The sequence below is a fragment of the Lipotes vexillifer genome, unplaced genomic scaffold, assembly GCF_000442215.2.
Source record: "Lipotes vexillifer unplaced genomic scaffold, Lipotes_vexillifer_v1.1 scaffold382, whole genome shotgun sequence".
NCBI lineage: Eukaryota > Metazoa > Chordata > Mammalia > Artiodactyla > Lipotidae > Lipotes > Lipotes vexillifer.
The window spans coordinates 6,041,741-6,048,089 of record NW_006780611.1 but is presented as its reverse complement, the minus strand read 5'-3'; the positions used below and the strand labels follow the sequence as shown (position 1 = coordinate 6,048,089).

At 54.2% G+C, this 6,349-nt stretch overlaps 1 protein-coding gene across 1 annotated transcript in view; it reads left to right on the top strand.

Annotated features, from left to right (window-relative positions):
• The window catches only part of MPPED1 (metallophosphoesterase domain containing 1), a 70,205-nt gene that overhangs the window by 10,033 nt on the left and 53,823 nt on the right, over window positions 1–6,349 (top strand). The gene's annotated exons all lie outside the window — the stretch shown is intronic.

The window sequence follows — 6,349 nt, the reverse complement described above, 5'->3', positions numbered from 1 at the left end:
GCCCTGAGCGGGGGGGGGGGCGGCTGGGAAGTGCAGGAACGCCCAGCTGGGTGGAGGGTGCGCTGGGCAGGAGCCACGCGGGCCCCCGTGGGCCGGGCTGTGTCCTGAGGAAGGGCAGTGAGAGAAGGGTGATTCCCCCATTTAACAACTGCAGGTTATTTGTTCATTCATCCATTTATCCGTCCTCTCGGGGTGTCTGTGAGCAGCTGCCCAACACACTGGTTAGTTAGGAATATGGGCTCCAGGCTAGCCTGCCTGGCTTTGAATCCTGGCTCTGCCACTTGTTTGTTGGGTGTCCCTCGGTGCCTCAGTTTCCCCGTCTACATAATGCTGCTCATCGTAATACTGAGGATTAGGTAGGTAAACCCACATAGAGGGGGGCCAGGCCGCAATGTCCTGTGTTGTTAGTACTTGCTGGCTGGGCTAGGTGCTAGGGACACAGCAGTGATCAGGGACAGAGCCCTGCCCGCGCTGAGCTGACCCTCCAGTGGGATATGTCGTGAAAGTCATGAAGTGTGCGATAGCATAGGATCCTGGTAGCAATAAGTGCTGTGGAGAAAAAGCTTAATGGCTTTTTGTGGTCACTCAGCTGGTGTGGGCGGAGCAGGTTCACACCAGCCTGCCCCGCTGCATCCCTTCTGGCCTGCTCTGTGCTGCCTGCTCCTGAGGCCAGTGTTCCGGGCTTTATTGGCAGTGGGACTCTGGGGAGGCCGGGGGTTTGGGCCGGGTCCTGGGAAGAGCACGCAGTGCGCCCTGGTTCTGGACTCCTCATCCGGTGCTCTCTCATTGCCTGCTCAGGTCAACCCACCTTTGAAATGCAACTTTGTACACAGCTGGGTGAAGCCGGATCGCGTGGGGAATCTGCGGGGCGCTGTTCCCTCCCACCCCCCTTCTTTGGACTCACACCCTGCGCACCAGGGAAGCACGTGGGTTTCCATGGCGCGTCTCCACTGAGGGAGACACAGGAGGATGGATGCCACTTCCCAACACGTGATTTATCGCCACCCTGGGCTTTGTCTCTGGGGTGAGGGAGCGAGGGGCCCTATTTAATAAATCCACAATTTACATTTAGTAACAACAGTGACAGTCCAAACGTGGCCTCCGATTGAGCCCTGTGATTTATGTAGTTGCCCCCAGAGACCCTGGTGGTAACGAGGCTGTCTTTGCCTGAGGAGTGAATGTCTGGATCTGGGCCTCTGGGCTTTGGACCCTGAGACGGAAGACCCCTTACCTTGGGGGCCGAGAAGCCCTGCAGTGGTCTGGGGAGAGCCCCTCCAGGCACCGGCCCCTTAGTCCTGGGTGGGCAGGTGGACGGGTGGCCTGTTGCTCAGCGAGAAGGTGAGAGCAGTGTTTGCGGGACAGGGTTACCCTGGGGATCCACCTTATGGGGGGCGGGGCTGGTGCCAGGCATGGCGACTCCTCTCTGGCCTTTAAAAGGAGTCCCATCGGTGGACACTAGACTAACCCATTTAAAGACCCTCCAAGCATGTCAGGCTGTGCGGGGTCCTTGAAGAATGTAGCAGGGTGGGGCACTGCTCTGCGCCAGGCTGGGACTGGCCCCCTGTCCCCGGCCCTCCCCTCTGGGCCAGGTTGGAGTGCCGACCCCCTCGCTAGGTGAGACGGAGGCTTCAGAAGGGACCCGGTGGCCCCTAGCCCGTCTGTGCACTGAGAGGTCTCCAGGAGACAGTGAGGGTCAGCCTTGGCCCCGGGAGGGTCCGAGGGCGCGTGGCAGGAAGAAAGCCCTGACCTGGGCTCTGTCTGTTCTCAAGCCGCATCCTGCACCCTCTCCCCAAGGGCTCCAGGGGCAGTTCTGGTTTCTGGGACATTTATGGTTTTTTTTAAAATTAATTTTTATTGGAGTATAGTTGCTTTACAGTGTTGTGTTAGTTTCTACTGTACAGCAAAATGAATCAACCATACATATACATATATGCCCTCTTTTTTGGATTTCCTTCCCGTTTAGGTCACCACAGTGCGTTAAGTAGAGCTCCCTGTGCTATACAGTATGTTCTCATTAGTTGTCCATTTTATACATAGTATCAGTAGTGTATATGTGTCCATCCCAATCTCCCAATTCCTCCCCCCCCCCCCCCCATACACATTTGTTCTTTACGTGTTTTCTGGGACATTCCATTGTTCCCTCTGCCTCCCCTACTCTTTGTCCTGACAACATAGACTCATCCTTCAGATCTCACCCAGGTGTCCTTGGGGACACCTTCCCTGACCCTTCCCCAGACCTTCCTAACGGCCCCCCACCCAGATCTAAGCACTCAGAGCCTCCCTTTCGTGGCACAGGCTTCAGCCTGTGCATTCATTTGTGGGACAGTTTTCTAAGCATCTGTCCCCTTCACCAGCACGGGCTGTCCCTCGAGCCTAGCACAGTGGACAGGAGGAGGGAAAGAAAAGGGAGCGAGGATGAGGCAGGGTGCACGCCCCAGGAAGAGTGTGGTGGGAGATCAAGGAGGGCTTCCTGGGGGCGGTGGCATAACCCCGGAGCTTGGAAGACCAGCAAAAGCAAAGCCAGGATGTGGGGAGGAAGGGCAGGCACAGGGACTCGGGGTGGAGGTCACCTCGGAGCCAGTGCTTCGTGGAAAGCGCCTTGGGCAGTGTGGCCCAGCGCCAACCAGTCCCTGCCCTTCTCTGGGCCTCCGTTTCCCCACTTGTAGGATGAAAGGAGGGGACCAGAGGTCTCTCTCATTCTAGAACGCCACGGCTTGTGTCCAGTTACGTGGCTGGACATGGTTTTGGAACTTCACTGAAGGAACGAGTCCTCTGCTCTCCACCCCCTGGCTTTCAGTGCACCCTATTTCCCCAGAAAGTCGTGGGGGGATGGGGTTCTGCTTCTGATGCCCACATGAGTCTTTGGTACCAGGAGCTGCACTTCCAGGGAGCCAATGGCTTAGGGGAGAGAGAGACCGAGAAGGGGTCCAGGGCACAGGAAATGGGCTGCAGGGGGCAGCCCTGGGTGGTTCCCACCTTTCAGAGCTGGACTGGAGGATGGGAGGGTCCAGGGCACAGCGAGGAAGTCGCCGAGCTGGGGTGCCAGCCTGGGTCCAGGTGCCGGAGGCTGAGTTCTCTATTCTGCACCATCCCTGCCGCCAGGATTCCGGTGGGAAGATCCCTTGTGAGGCTGGAGAGAGTGGTGACAGGTTGTAGGTCTCAAAGAGAGAGAGAAAGAGCCACGGCCTTGATTGGGGCCACCTCAGCAGGCAGATGCTTTGGGAAAGTCGGGTTTGGCCCCCCCAAACCAGGAACGCTTGTTTCCATACCTTCTCTCTGGTCCATGGAGAACGACTCTGGAAAATAACCATTTTGCTTTGTTTCTTCTAGTCGCGAGAAGGTGTGAGGTTAAATGCCCCAATCCCAGCTCTGAAGACCTAGGTTCAAATTCTACTCTTTAACGCACTAGCAGGTGCCCTGGATGTGGGACTAACCTTTCCAGGCCTCAGTTACTTACTCTACAGGGCTGCTGGAACTCAGGGGTTAGCCAGGGTTTTGCCATTGCAAGTGTCAGAAACCCAATTCAAATTGTCTTACGGGTAAGAGAGAGTTTACTGGCCCACATAATTAGCTAGGAAATCCAGGTTTGGACCAGCTTCAGGCACAGCTGGATCTAGGGTTCAAATGATGCTGCCAAGTCCTCCCACCCTTTGTGTGCTCTCTTTCTCTTTCTCTTTCTCCGTATCTTCATTCTTCTCGCTCTTTTCCTCGCTTCTAAACACAGGCAGGGTTTCTGGGAGCTGCACGAGGTGGTCTCTATGGGTGTCCTGTCCTGTGCCTAGCAGGTGTTTGGTATTTAGGGGTCACTCAAGAAACATTTGTCCATAGATTGACTGAATGAGATGAAGTAAGGCCTGGAAATAGTCCAGCTTGGTGTGAGTTCTGGAACCAAAAGCCAGCTTCAAATTCCAGCTCCACCAGCTTCCATAGCTGAGATCCTGGGCAAGTTAGCCTTTCTGATCCTCAGTTTCCTCATCTATAAAATGGGCACACCCATAGTGCCCTGCTCAGACAGCCATTGTGAGGGTGAAGAGAGCAGATGCATGTAAAGCGCTTAGCACATAATGAGCTCTCAGCCCGTGGAAATCATCAATATCGTTACTGTTGTTATTATTTCAAGGTTGAGCATTTGTTACAATCCAAATAGCCAGAGGACAGTGCGGGGGAAATAAGAGTCTATTTTTTTTCCTCTGGGGATTATTAGGTTCGCATCCTCACTGAGCTCAGAAGCCTCGGGGCAGAGGGAAGTAAGAACAGAGTTAATTAAAGAGCTTGGGCTCCAGCAGCAGGCCCAGCCTGACTAGCGCCCGTGCAACTCGCGTGCTCTTGGCTGGCTGATGGTGGGAACTGCGACCTGCTCAGGGCTCCTCCACAAGGGACTCACAGGGGGTGGCATCTCACTCCCTGTGTCTCCTTTTTTTTTGTCTCTTTGACTTGTTCTCTGTTTGCTTGTGGTGTCCTCACAACCTCAGTGTATGTGAGGGGGAAAAAAGAAAGAAAGAAAGAAAGAAAGAAAGAAAGAAAGAAAGAAAGAAAGAAAGAAAGAAAGAAAGAATGAATGAATTTGATTGGCTCACTCATGTTCCTTGCCAGGCCAGTAGCCCAGTAGTGATTGGCTGCCTTGGTCCAATCAGCTATGTTAGGGGCGGACAGGTGGATTCACAGGCCGGCTCCCTGCAAGACTGTCACATGGGGTGGGGGGAGGGACCCAGAGGACAGAGGAGTGGCAGGAATTACTGGGAGGGAGATTTGAGCTTCCAGGCCAGCTCAGGCATCACCTCCTCCTGGAAAGTTCAGGGGGCCCCAGGCCAGGTTAGGGCCTTCTCTGGCCCCCAGCCCCTCTGCTGCCCCATCAAACCTTGTGACTTTATTGTCGTTTCCTGGCCAAGTCTGTCTCCACCATCAGTCTGGGATCAGGCCTGGTTCATTCAGTTCCCCAGCTTTGAGCTCAGGGCTGGTCCCCAGTAGGCATTCAGGATGTGTTGTGTTGAGTGAATGAGGGAATGAATGAGAGGCATGAAGAGCTCCAGAACCCTCCTGTTGCCATCATCAGACTCAGGAATTTTTCCTCTTCTGCCCGGTTGGGTCCAACTCTGACCTGCTGGGATTCTAACTTGACTTAACCACCCCCAGAAAGGTGCCCCGCGAACCCCTCCCGCCGCAGCCTGGTGATGTGGAGGGGCCGGTGTGATGCCGTAGCTGCGATGGATGGGGCGTGCTAATGCTCCCTGCACATTAGCGTGCTGAACCCACGTCTCTCGTAAGGTGTTAGTTTCGTTTCTTCAAAGTATTTTGTCTGAAGAAAAAAAAGGATAGTTAGAAAGATGTCTTTAAAAGTATTTATGTAACTGATATGGCACCGCTTTTGGTTTGGCGCATAATTAGATTTAAACACAACTCCTCGAGCGGCATACTCATTTGGAGAGAGCAGCTCGTTGAAATGTCATTGCGTTGTTTTTCAGAGTTTTGTGCCTGGCAAAACCAGTCAGCTGAGGAGGCAGAGTGTGGCTCTCGGGGAGAGCCCTGAACTGGGGAGGGGGGCACCTGTTCGGTGTCCTCATCTGTAAGATGAGAAGGCTCCCAGGGGCTCCCAGGGACCAAGAACATAACAGTTGGGCAGCTTGTTAATTTTCTGAGCATTGTTGCCTAATGAGGTACCTCCATTTTACAGACGAGCAAACCAAGGCCAGACATTTTCCTAAGGTTACACATTAGTGACGGGCAGCAGATCTGGGATCTGAAGCCTGGTCTTCTGATTCCAGAACTGTTTTCCTACAGGACCTTGGAAAGCCCTTGTTCTAAACCCGATCGGACCATCTCATAGTTTTGGAAAATTGCTGCCTGTCTTTAGTGCTTTGTTTCACAAGTTCCCACGAAATTCCCCCTTTCCCTCGTGGCTCTGCCTGGATGCTACTTGTGCTGTCTCTGCACAGTGCCAAAGAGTCGGATCTTCCAGCTGGATGGTGGAGCTCAGTCCATGCATCCTTGATGGGGCTGATAGCACCCCCACAAGGGGGTGAAAACTGGCTTTGGGGGGTGAAAAAAATCTTACTCTGATTCTAAAGCACAGATACACACACAGTAAATGAACAGATATACAGCGTATCTGTGGTGTTAGAACTTTATGAGAGAGGGGTGAGTAGAAAAAACATCTAAAAAGGCCCCTTGGGCTTCCCTGGTGGCGCAGTGGTTGAGAGTCCGCCTGCCGATGCGGGGGACGCGGGTTCGTGCCCCAGTCCGGGAAGATGCCACATGCCGCGGAGCGGCTGGGCCAGTGAGCCGTGGCCGCTGAGCCTGCGCGTCCGGAGCCTGTGCTCCACAATGGGAGAGGCCACAACAGTGAGAGGCC